The sequence below is a fragment of the Balaenoptera acutorostrata genome, chromosome 12, assembly GCF_949987535.1.
Source record: "Balaenoptera acutorostrata chromosome 12, mBalAcu1.1, whole genome shotgun sequence".
Lineage (NCBI taxonomy): Eukaryota > Metazoa > Chordata > Mammalia > Artiodactyla > Balaenopteridae > Balaenoptera > Balaenoptera acutorostrata.
The window spans coordinates 73,871,747-73,884,172 of record NC_080075.1 but is presented as its reverse complement, the minus strand read 5'-3'; the positions used below and the strand labels follow the sequence as shown (position 1 = coordinate 73,884,172).

The 12,426-nt window shown below is 44.5% G+C and overlaps 1 protein-coding gene across 1 annotated transcript in view; it reads right to left on the bottom strand.

The window, feature by feature from the left end:
• The window catches only part of ASXL2 (ASXL transcriptional regulator 2), a 279,668-nt gene that overhangs the window by 233,865 nt on the left and 33,377 nt on the right, over positions 1-12,426 (bottom strand). The gene's annotated exons all lie outside the window — the stretch shown is intronic.

Sequence of the window (12,426 nt, the reverse complement as noted above, 5' to 3'; positions counted from 1 at the left end):
TTCTTTACAATAAGCTGTAGGCGTGGGTAATTAATAACCCGACCATACCCTGTTGATTCTTGCTTTAATGTACCTAGAGAACAGGAGCAGAAATTAGTCGAGTCTTCTGAATTTCCTCTGAATCCTTTGAAAATCACTAATCTGTTCCCCTTAGATCTTTTTAGGTACCTTTCCAGGAATCCAGTGCAGAGGTTAAGAGAGCAGGTGCTGAAGTCAGGAGGGCCTGGGATCAAAACCCAACTTTATCACTTATTATTTGTATGACTTTGATCAAGTTTCTCAACTTAAAACAAAACATACTTTTAATTATGGAAAAATTCAAATATATACAAGTTAGACATAACAGTATGAATTTCCAAATACCTGTTATCCAGCTTGACAGTATGAATTTCCTTATACCTGTTATCCAGCTTGAACAATTATCGACCCATGGGCAACTTGTCTCATCCACATCCTACTCATCTACCTCCCTCCAATTATTTTAGAGGAGATCCCAGTCATCATCTCATTCCATCCCTCTTTATTCCTTTAAACTTTTGTTTCCTCATTTGAAAATGGGGATTATAATAATCCCCACCTCAGAGTATTAATGTGAGGTCATGCATGTAAAGGGCCAGCACAATGTAGGAACTCAGTAAATGACAATTTATAGTATTAGATTTAAAATATAAAAATAGGAAATGTCTCTGCTACCCTCCCATCTCTCTGCCTGTGCCCTTCTTTCCTCTTGGTGATCTTTCCTTCTATCTGAGGACTCTCTCCCCTGGTCAGTACTAGGTCCAGTGCTGACATCACAAAAGGGTTAGGATGACTGCCCAGCTGTCCAGGCCTCAGGATGGGCTGGGAGCACAGGGTGCTTGAGCCCTGGGGAGGGAGCTGGAGGAAGGCAGTGGAGACACAGGAAAGAGGGATCAAAAGTACAGCAGCCTGGGAATTCCCTGGAGGCCCAGTGGTTAGGACTCTGTGCTTTCACTGCTGAGGGCTGGGGCTCAATCCCTGGTCGGGGAACTAAGATCCCACAAGCTGTGCTGTGCAGCCAGAAAAAAAAAAAAGTACAGCAGCCTTGGGAGAGAGACCAGCAGACAGGGGCAAATTCTGAGCAGGTCCAAGTGGCAAGGGCAGCAGAAGATAGGAAAGAGAAAGTGGACATGGTGAGAATATCAGGCAAAGTTGGAGTCACCCTAGGAGCTCTACCAGAAACAAGTGTGCCCATCAGGAATCTTGGTTGCAGCACAGACTGACTTTGGCAAATAGAAGCAGAAAATAAATTTACTGAAGGGCTATTGGGAAGCTCTCAGAATTACTGGAGAGGCTGGAGAACCAGGCTAAGGAATTGGGGCGCAGAAACAGGCCACACATGCAGTCTGTTGAGGCCAGACAATGAGGTCATCACTGCCCTCTCCAGACACTAAAGAGATTCTGCAGCCGGCAGCAGGGCCAGCACCGGACAGGGGATACACCTAGCTCTGGGGCCCACAGGTGCCCTGGAAACCAGGTGCTCCTGCTGTACCCCACTGCCTTCTCAGTACACACCCCACTGCACCTGCTTCTTTGTGTCCTAAGCCCCTGTGTCAAGGTTCTGGGCTGGCGCTTGAGACTGGTAGAGCCCCACTCATGTCCCCACAGCCTAGGTGTGTGTTTGGGGGTGCAGTGGGGGTGGGTGCTGGGGAGGAGAAGGTAGTGGGAGGAGGGCTCTGCATACTGAAAACTCACGGTGGAGAGTTTCTTAGTCAAAGAAGGGGGTTCAAGGCTGAGCAGCCAAAGACCTGTCAAATGTCCATTACACAAGGAAGGGAGTGTGAATGTGGGTGAGGGGTGGCAGACTGGCACTGGTAAGAACAAGGCAAAGAAACAGGATCTCCATGTGGCTGTCAGGGACACCAGAGCCCTGAGGTAGGGCAAAGGGCAGTGGAATGCTGGATGCACAAGCTACATGGGAGAGAGCCTCGCTTCCTCCTGGGGGTATTTTGGACAAAAGAGATGGCTGAGCTCAGATATTATCTTGGCAGTGTCTAATTCAATTGGTATGTAGCATGAGGGTTTTTGATACCCTGCGCTTCTACCCTCTCTCTGGCTCTGGGAAAGAGGTGGGGCAGCCTGCAAATAACTGGGTGCTTAGTCTGAAAAGCTGGGACCAGACAGGGCTGGGCAAGCGCTGACAAGGGACAGCTGAGAGCAGAGTACAAGCTTTGTGAACAGGCAATTCCATGAAGTCTGAGCTTCCGTGATCAAATAAATGTGATCAAATCAATCTGCCACAAATTTTAAAATCTGCATAACTATTGTTATGCTATGTGTCAGTTAGGCATAAAAGCAAACAGCCAGAATCTGTGTTCTTTTTATCAAACCAAACCAAATATTTAGGGTTTTTTCCCCTCACTTTACTATTATTCTGATATCTATAAGGAGTATCAATATCAGTTTCCTCTATCTCCATGTACAATGTTAATCCCTTCCTCACTTTTTTAAAGTCCTTGTTTATTAATTATTATTATTATTTTTTTTTGCTGTGCAAATATCACCACCATTTATTTCCAGAACATTTTTATCACTGCAAAAAGAAATCCAAGCCCACTAAGCAGCTGCTCCCATTTCCCCCAGCAACCATTAATCTGCTTTGTGTTTCTGTGAAATTGCATATTCTGGATATTTCATGTAAATGGAATCATACTTTATTCCTTTTCATACATGTGAAAATAAAATATTTTCATACTTATGAATCATATAATATGGCCTTTTGTGACTGGCTTCTTTCGTGTAGTGTAATGTTACGGTTCATCTGTGTTATAGCATGTATCAGTACTTTTTTCAAATAATATTTTGTTTATCCATTTGTCAGTTAATGGACATTTGTGTTGTTTCCATCTTTTAGCTATTGTGAATAGTCCTGCTAAGAACATTTATGTACAAGTTTTTGTTGAACACCTGTTTTCACTTCTTTTGGGTGTACACCCAGGAATGAAATTATGAGGTCATATGGTAATTTTATGTTAATTTACTAAGGAACTGCTAAACTGTTTTCCAGTGTCTGTACTATTTAACATTTCCACCAGCAATGAATAAGAGTTCCAATTTCTCCACATCCTTGTTATTTTCCCTTTATTATTATATCTATCCTAGTGGATGTGAAGTAGTATCTCACTGTGGTTTAAATTTGCATTTCTTAATGACTAATGATCTTGAGCATCTTTTCACATACTTGTTGGCCATTTGTATGTCTTCTTTGAAAAAATGTCTGAAAAGACATTTTCTGACATGAAATGATCTGAAGAGACATTTTAAATTTATCTATTATTAATTTATTTTTTGGCTGTTCCATGCGGCTTGTGGGATCTTAGTTCCCCAACCAGGGATTGAACCTGGGCCATGGCAGTGAAAGCGCTGAATCCTAACCACTGGGCCGCCAGGGAATTCCCCCTCCTGTTTTATCTCATTTTATATTTTTCCCTTCTTCCCTTCTCAATGTCCTCTCCCTCCACAGGTTCCCTCTCTAATGTTGGATGGGTGTTATTAAATACCTATGAAACTTCATAAAATATAGTTTTGCATGTTTTTAATTTACATGAATGGCATTGTACTATAAATCAGTTTGTTTCCTTTGTTTCAGTTTTCTATGTTGCTGAGTGTGTAGCTAGTTAGTAGTTTAATATTGCTATAAGGTATTCAATAGCATGTGGGGTAGGCCATGGGCAGGCCTGCTACAGGCCCAATAGTACGACAGGAATTTTCTTTTCTTTTAAAGTATTATTTAAAAAAAAATATTTGTGTATATATGTATTTATTTATTTGGCTGCGCCAGGTCTTACTTGAGGCATGCTGGATCTTTGTTGCGGCATGCGGGCTCTTAGTTGTGGCATGCGGGGCCTTAGTTGTGACATGCGGGATCTAGCTCCCCGACCAGGGATCGAACCCAGGCCCCCTGCATTGGGAGCAAGGAGTCTTAACCACTGGACCACCAGGGAAGTCCCCAACAGGAGTTTTCTTACATGGTAGATGGTAGACCCTTGAATGTTGACTCAGCCCCTCCCCAAGCCTAATCTTATAAAAACTTAGTCCTGACTGAACTCATTAGACAAGTTTTCTCCCTCTGAAAAGCCTGCTCTGATCACCAGAATTGGGGCATGTTTCTGTGAGGAACTAGGAAGGCATTGTTCTTTGCAAGTTTGCTAATTTATTAGTAAACTGAAGTGATAACAAACTTGACTTGGGTCTGAGTTGTCATATTAGCCAATTTTCAAACCCAAGCCAACTCTTTATCATCTGGACTAACTCAATTTGCATCCACAATGTTTTATTTACTCATCCCCCTAGCAAAAGACACTTAGATTGATTCCAACATCTAGCTGCCACAGAGAAAGTGGTGATGAATCTATGTGAGAATTTCTCTTGGACACACCCAAGAGTGGTATTGTTGAATCACAGGCATGTATATCATTTAGTAAATATTGCTTGATTGCTTTCCAGAATGGCTGGACCAAATTGCACTCACATCAGCTATACATGAGAGTTCTTGTCTCTCTACATCCTCACCAACACTTGGTATTATCCATCTTTCTAATTTTTGCCATTCTGATGGGCAGAAAATTTTACCTTATTGTTGTTTTAATTTGAATTTCTCTGATTACAAGCAAATTTGAACTTTTTTTAATATATTCTTCTCTTACATCTGTGAATTGCCTGTTCCTCTCCTTTGTCTATTTTAGATTTGTATATGTAAAATGTAATTTATATGATAATTTATTGAATGGCTTTAGTAACTTAATGGTTACAATGCAAGGTTGATCTGGAAGGCAGTTTCTTTTTTCTTTTTTTTTTGGCCGCACCTTGCAGCTTGTGGGATCTTAGCTCCCCCACCAGAGATTGAACGCAGGCAGTGAAAGTGAGGAGTCCTAACCACTGGACCACCAGGGAATTCCCCGGGAAGGCAGTTTCTTCTCAGTCAGGTACCAAACCACCTCAGCCTTACAGAGTATCCCAACTGGCCCTTACTACTATAATAAGGTAGCCTGATCTGGGCATTTTCACAGGGTTACGTTATCAACTCAAGCACAGTGTTCAATTATGGATGCCACATTCGAAAAGGGACATGTGCAAATCAGAAATGGTGGCACTAACAGTTATCTGAGGGTCATCTTATTTGAAGAGGGTTAGTTTGGAGCAGTTTAGAGGAAAATACCAATGCTATCTTTACATAGCTGAAGAGTTGTCACGTGAATATAGGGGAAGGTTTATTCTGTGTCGCTCCAGAGGACAGAATTAAAACAAATTGATGATATGACATGGAGGCACACTTAGACTCAGTACGTGGAACACTCTTCTGTCAGAAACATCCAGCCCTGCAGTCAGCCTTCTTGGCGTCAGCAACCTCACTGGCAGTGTTCACACAGAGGCTGGACAGGCCATAGGTTGGTTTCGGCATTTCTTCACAGAGCAGAAATCAGTTTAGATGACTTCTAAGCTTTCCTCTAATGCAGACACAATTCAACCTAATGAATATTTATTGAGCCCCTATTACATGCAAGATACTGGGCTGGGTATTATAGGAGATACAACAGTGCTTCCTTAGATGGTTTACATTTTATGGGGGAAGAGAATCAGTATTTAATGAACCACTTGTTCTCCTGCCAGGTTCTTTGCATAGATTAGTTTAATCTTTACAATAGCTTGAATTTGGTAGCTACTGATAACCTCAGTTTCCAGATGAGGAAACTGACTTTCGGAATGCTAAGAAATGGTCTAAGATGACCCAGCTAAAATGAGACGGAACGACGATTCAAGATCAGATCACTGTGGGGACTTCCGTGGTGGTGCAGTGGTTAAGAGTCCACTTCCCAATGCAGGGGACATGGGTTCAAGCCCTGGTCCGGGAAGATCCCACATGCCGCGGAGCAACTAAGCCCGTGTGCCACAACTACTGAGCCTACGTGCCACAACTACTGAAGCCCGCGTGCCTAGAGCCCATGCTCCGCAACAAGAGAAGCCACCACAATGAGAAGCCCACACACCGCAACTTAAGAGTAGCCCCTGCTCACCGCAACTAGAGAAAGCCCGTGTGCAGCAACGAAGACCCAACACAGCCAAAAATAATTAAAAAAAAAAAATCAGATCATTGTGACTCCGTCATACCATGCCATGAGGCTACGAATTTACGTGAAGTGTAGCTTCATACTTCTTGTCTTGGCAAAGGGTCAAAGCATTCCCCGCGGGCTTCCCTGGTGGCGCAGTGGTTGAGAGTCTGCCTGCTAATGCAGGGGACACGGGTTCGGGCCCTGGTCTGGGAGGATCCCACGTGCCGCGGAGCGGCTGGGCCCGTGAGCCACAACTGCTGAGCCTGCGCGTCTGGAGCCTGTGCCCCGCAGCGGGAGGGGCCGCGATGGTGAGAGGCCCGCGCACCGCGATGAAGAGCGGTCCCCGCACCGCGATGAAGAGTGGCCCCCACTTGCCGTAACCGGAGAAAGCCCTCGCACGAACCGAAGACCCAACACAGCCAAAAATAAATAAATAAATAAATAAAGTAGCTATAAAAGATCAACAGCACTTTAAAAAAAAAAAAAAAAAAAAAAAAAAAAAAAAAAAAGCATTCCCCGCTTGTCATTGTCTTTTTAAGTCGGATGAATCCTCTAGGTCTTGATGCTTGAGATACAGTTTTCTGGAGAGATATCTAAGTTTCTGTTCCATTGGGGTTCCAAGTCTTTCCTTGAGCAGACCTCCTTCCTCACTTTGCCAATGCTCACAGCTTGTCAGTTCCAATTCTTGTTTCTCCCAGTTTTAATCTTTCATTTCTCCTTCTGACCTATTCCTGTTCTTAGTTCAACTTCCTTTGGCACCATTTTTTGTCCAGGATGGCTTGTTGCTTTGATCATTTATAAGTATTCTAAATTTACTTGTAATTTTCTGCTTTCTTTTTCCTTATGGTGCAATTCATTGCTCCTATCTCTTAGTAATAATAGTAATCATTTATATTTGCATAGTGTTTTACACTATATAAAGTACATTTACTTGCATTATCTTATTTTTAAAAGTCTCATGAGGTACTATATTCTTTTGATGTATGAGGCTTAGTGAGGTTAAATGAATCACAGAGCTAGTCAGTAGCACGGTTGGTTTTTTTTAAATTTTTATTTATTTTTGGCTGCGTTGGGTCTTCGTTGCTGCGTGTGGGCTTTCTCTAGTTGCAGTGAGCGGGGGCTACTCTTTGTTGCGGTGCGCGGGCTTCCCATTGCGGTGGCTTCTCTTGCTGGGAGCACGGACTCTAGGTGCATGCGCTTCCATAGTTGTGGTGCACAGGCTCAGCAGTTGTGGCTTGCAGGCTCTAGAGCACAGGTTCTGTTGCTCTGCGGCATGTGGGATCCTCCCGGACCAGGGCTCGAACCTGTGTCCCCTGCATTGGCAGGCGGATTCTTAACCACTGCGCCACCAGGGAAGCCCACACAGTTGGTTCTTGAGTCTATGTTATCTGATTCCAAGTTAAGTGTTCATTCCACTATATCACAGTTGCTCCATTAGTCCCAACAGTATTTCTTGTTCATAGAAATAAACTCTAAAATGGAGTTAGGTGAGTTCTTCATGTATTTTCTAAAATTAATAAAATATTGCTCCAAAGGTATTATCTTCCCATTCACTTCTTTTGAATTTTCAATTCCACCCCCCCACCCCCACCCCCAGCATCTTGAAAGTTTCTCCAAATTAGTACTGCTTTCCAGGAAAAAAAAAAAAAGTGAATCTCTCTCTGAATTTCATTTGCTTTTTCCTTCACTAAACATGTTTTGATGTTCTGATATATTCAAGGCACTGTGCAAAGTGATGTATGCAATAGTCACAGCCCTCAAGGATATTCCAGTTTGAGAAAATAAGATATGTACATAAATGTCTTTCAGAAAATGTAGAAAATGTGTCATAAGAAATGTCTAAATAAAGAGTTGTGGGAAGAAGAATATCCACATAGCTATTCACCAAAATGCTAATAGTGGTTATCTCTGGGGTAGAATTTTTAATAATTAAAATTTTTGTTTTGATTACCTGCAGGTTTTAAGTTTCTAAAAGTAAATATGTATTATTTGTAGAAATGAAAAGGAGGAAACATACTTGATTTTTTAGTGCTAGGGAGTTCAAAGGAGGAACAAGTTCCTTCTTAGAGAGTGTGCTGGGGAAGACAGGCTATGGTGAGGACATTTAAGTTGAAGGGATGTAGGTGGGGTGAGGAGCAGCGTGCATTCTGCATGGAGAGAACCACAGTAAACTAAGCATGAAATCAGGAAGATACAGAGTAACTGTGAGAAAGATGAGTAGTTCAGCCTGTCTAGAGACTAGTATGTGGAAGATAGATAGGGTAGGAAATAAAGTTCGTTGGCTGGGGCCTGAAGCTCCTTAAGTGCCAGGTGAGGAGGCCAGCATTTCAGAACTGAGATATTCCTGGAGATTAGAACAAACACATCCAATGTGCTGGGGAAGGCTCATGGGCCAGTAATTCTCAAACAGGAGGTAGGACTAAATCAAGATATGAAGGCAGAGCAGAATATTGGCAGGCTATGGTGATAAGAACAGTGGGTGGTAGCCTCTGGGCAATCAGTACTTAGCATCAGGAAGGTCAAACAAAGACCTTCCTCTAAGAAGGCCCTGGGGAAGAATGAGAGTGTGAACACAGGAACTAGGCAGTAGTAAATAGGCAAAGTCTCAGGAACTGGAGGGGTAGGTTTTACAGCAAGGTGATGACTTAGCAGTGGGGCTGCCATTCAAGGGAAGACGTCATTCTTTTTAAAAAAAAAAAAAAAAAAAATTAATTAATTAATTAATTTTTGGCTGCGTTGGGTCTTCGTTGCTGCACGCGGGCTTTCTCTAGTTGCGGCGAGCGGGGGCTACTCTTCATTGCGGTGTGCGGGCTTCTCATCGCAGTGGCTTCTCTTGTTGCGGAGCACGGGCTCTACATGTGCGGGCTTCAGTAGTCGTGGCACGCGGGCTCAGCACTTGTGGCTCACAGGCTCTAGAGCGCAGACTCAGTAGTTGTGGCACACGGGCTTAGTTGTTCCGCGGCATGTGGTATCTTCCCGGACCAGGGATCAAACCCATGTCCCATGCATTGGCAGGCAGATTCTTAACAACTGTGCCACCAGGGAAGTCCCTGGGAAGACTTCATTCTTAACACGAACAGAGAGAGCAAGGGGCAGGGAGATTAAAGAGGAAGAAATCAGGGAGACAGACTGGAAAATGTATGTGGGAAGAATGATAAAGACAATCCTGAGTCAGTATCTTTTCACGCAGGGATTTCTTACATGTTGTAGAGGCAGGTCCTGAAAGTTGAAGCTGAAGACTGGACCCATGAGCTGGCCAGCTGTGCACTTTCTAGAAAAATATAGAGACAATACCTTAATTACTGGTATGAACATATAAATATACCTATTTTCTTTCTTGGCTTTGCAAATATTTGGACTAGATTCTGTACAGAGCAATTTTTAAAAACAGGTATAAGCCCCAAGCTACTACTAAATTGGCAGTTTCACTGTTTCAATTATTATCAAATATTACTTTGCAACTCTAGGTTTACCTTTAGGCCTACATAGACTCCCATTTTTTTTTTTTTTTTTTTAAAGGATTTTCTTATTTATTTATTTATTTATTTATTTTTGGCTGTGTTGGGTCTTCGGTTCGTGCGAGGGCTTTCTCCAGTTGCGGCAAGCGGGGGCCACTCTTCATCGCGGTGCGGGGACCGCCCTTCATCGCGGTGCGCGGGCCTTTCTCTATCGCGGCCCCTCCCGTCGCGGGGCACAGGCTCCAGACGCGCAGGCTCAGCAATTGTGGCTCACGGGCCCAGCTGCTCCGTGGCATGTGGGATCTTCCCAGACCAGGGCTCGAACCCGTGTCCCCTGCATTAGCAGGCAGATTCTCAACCACTGCGCCACCAGGGAAGCCCCCATAGACTCCCATTTTATTCTTATTTTCTAGAGTCAGAGATCATGCCTGATCACTCTAGTGGCCTTCAGTGGGAGACAGGGCTTGAGGCTTAGGCCTCACTGCAGCAAAACCTTTAATTAATTTTAGGGAAGCCAAACATTAAGTACTGGCTGAGCCTCCCAATTCTCACCTTCTTGCAGTATGATGTCCTGTAGAGGTGTTCTTCCCTTTTCCCTTGCGCAAATAGTGGCCGGCTCTGCCACTGCCAGTGTGACCTCTGGCAAGTCCCTAACCTCCCTGAGCCTTAGACTCATCTGTAAATTATGTGCAGGAGTTGAATTATGACTTAAAAGATATTACAGCTCTAAACTTCTAGGATCCTGATCCAATACTAAATAAACTTCGTTAATAGTATAATTAATTACTAAAGTTCCAGAATATTGAGTGCATGGAGAAAAGGCTCTAACTGATAAAACTGTTGGAAACAACTGGGATAAACAAAGAAATTTTTAAAAAATTATTTTTCATTTTTAGTTGCCCACTGTCCCCAACATTTATGTAGTGGAACTAATTAGGATTTCTATGTTTAAAAATCATAACTTTCTAAAATGCTTCACAACATTGGGGCTTGAGTTAATCGTAGTTCTTTTGAAAGGGAGAATCATATTAATACTGATGATTTTCCTGAATGTTATAACTCTGAATTGATGACAAACCTGTGAAGCACTGACCATAGCTCATTTTGTGATTTGCATGGCTAGGCTATTTTAGAATTGTGGCATTATTCCTAATAAGACATTCCCAATTGGAGAAAGAATGATTCATAGAGGATAAGGTTTAAATGACAAGAGCAATCCCAGAAACAAACTGGAGAGTGAGATTAAAGAAGACAGGCATCTTCAGAAACGAAGCTTTAGGGGTAGCTGGAAAAGAAGAATGTAAGACAAGTCTTCAAAGAATGGGAGACTGAAATACGATTACCCTACTGCCTAAAGACTAATTTTAATTACATATTAAATACACAAACATTTTGGTGGTGGTGGGGTGTAAAAATGCAGTTTTTACTTCTCTTGCAATTCCTGTTTCTTGCTTTCCAGATGTCTCAGGGTTTTCTCCTGTATCGGGTTGAACCAGCCCACCAGGTTCAACTACTCTGCCATCACATCCTAGGTGTGCTTTGGAGCCATGACGCACACTAAGAAAGGTAGGGCAGGAGTATGAACATTTAAACTACAGAAAGGAAGAAGAAAGGGAAGGTATACCTGAGACTGATGGAAAGAGAGGGAAGGAAGAGTGCTAGGCATATGAAAAGAAAGTGCAAGGAAAAGGCAGCGGGGTTGGGGTTGGCTTCACTATCTCTCAATTTGGTACACTGGTGGTTCAATTCTGGCAGCAGGGAGGGGCCCCGCTTCCTCTGCACGGTGCTCTTGGGCTCTCCCTATTGCAAAAGGGTGGCCAAGGGCTTCCCCGGTGGCACAGTGGTTAAGAATCCGCCTGCCAATGCAGGGGACACGGGTTCGAGCCCTGGTCTGGGAAGATCCCACATGCCGCGGGGCAACTAAGCCTGTGCGCCACAACTACAGAGCCTGCGCTCTAGAGCCAGTGCACCACAACTACTGAGCCTGCGCTCTAGAGCCCCCGAGCCACAACTACTGAGCCCGCGTGCTACAACTACTGAAGCCCATGCTCCTAAAGCCTGTGCTCTGCAACAAGAGAAGCCACCGCAAAGAGAAGCCCGCGCACCGCAACGAAGAGTAGCCCCAGCTCGCCGCAACTAGAGAAAGCCTGCGTACAGCAACGAAGACCCAACGCAGCCAAAAATAAAAATAAATAATAAATTAATTAATTAATTTAAAAAGAAGTGTCCAAGTTCTGGAGCCGGTTCTCCACGTAGACCACAGCACCGGCGCTTCCACTTGGCGGGGAGGTTCTCCCTGCACCCAAGTGTTCCTCGGCCCTCTACTCCTCGCCCTGGAGGGCAGATTACATCATCCCAACTTGAGCAGCGTGGCCAGTTTTTCCCATTTCAAACTCCTGCTCTCTTGAACGCCAACTCTGGTTCCTTAAGTAAGCCGGGACGGAGCTTAATGTTTCCCCCGCCCCGACTAGCCACGAGAGAGGGCACTCCAGGATGCGCCTCAGTTTAGCAAAGAGGCTATTAAATGACTCAGGGCGCTACTTTTTCTCGCATTTACGAGCTACAGCTACACAGGAACACACGGCGACCCAAGCCCTTGGCTGCGCCAAGACTCTCAGCGAAACACACGCGCCAAATGCGGCCCGAAGCATCCTCAGCTGAGCCCGGAGAGCGACCACAAGAGGGAAACGGGGGGTGTCAAGGGGCTACTCCAGCATGCCGCGCCTGCGCAGTCACTAGGCAGCGCCCCCCGCGGGGCGTGCTCGTAACGCCGCGCACCCTATCAGACGGCCGCAGGGAGCGCGCCCGCGGCCTCGCCCTCTCTCGCCCCTCCCCTCTCTAGTCTCCGTCGGGCCTTAGACTGAGGCTCGGAGACCTAGAGCTCCACTCCTCACCCCCGC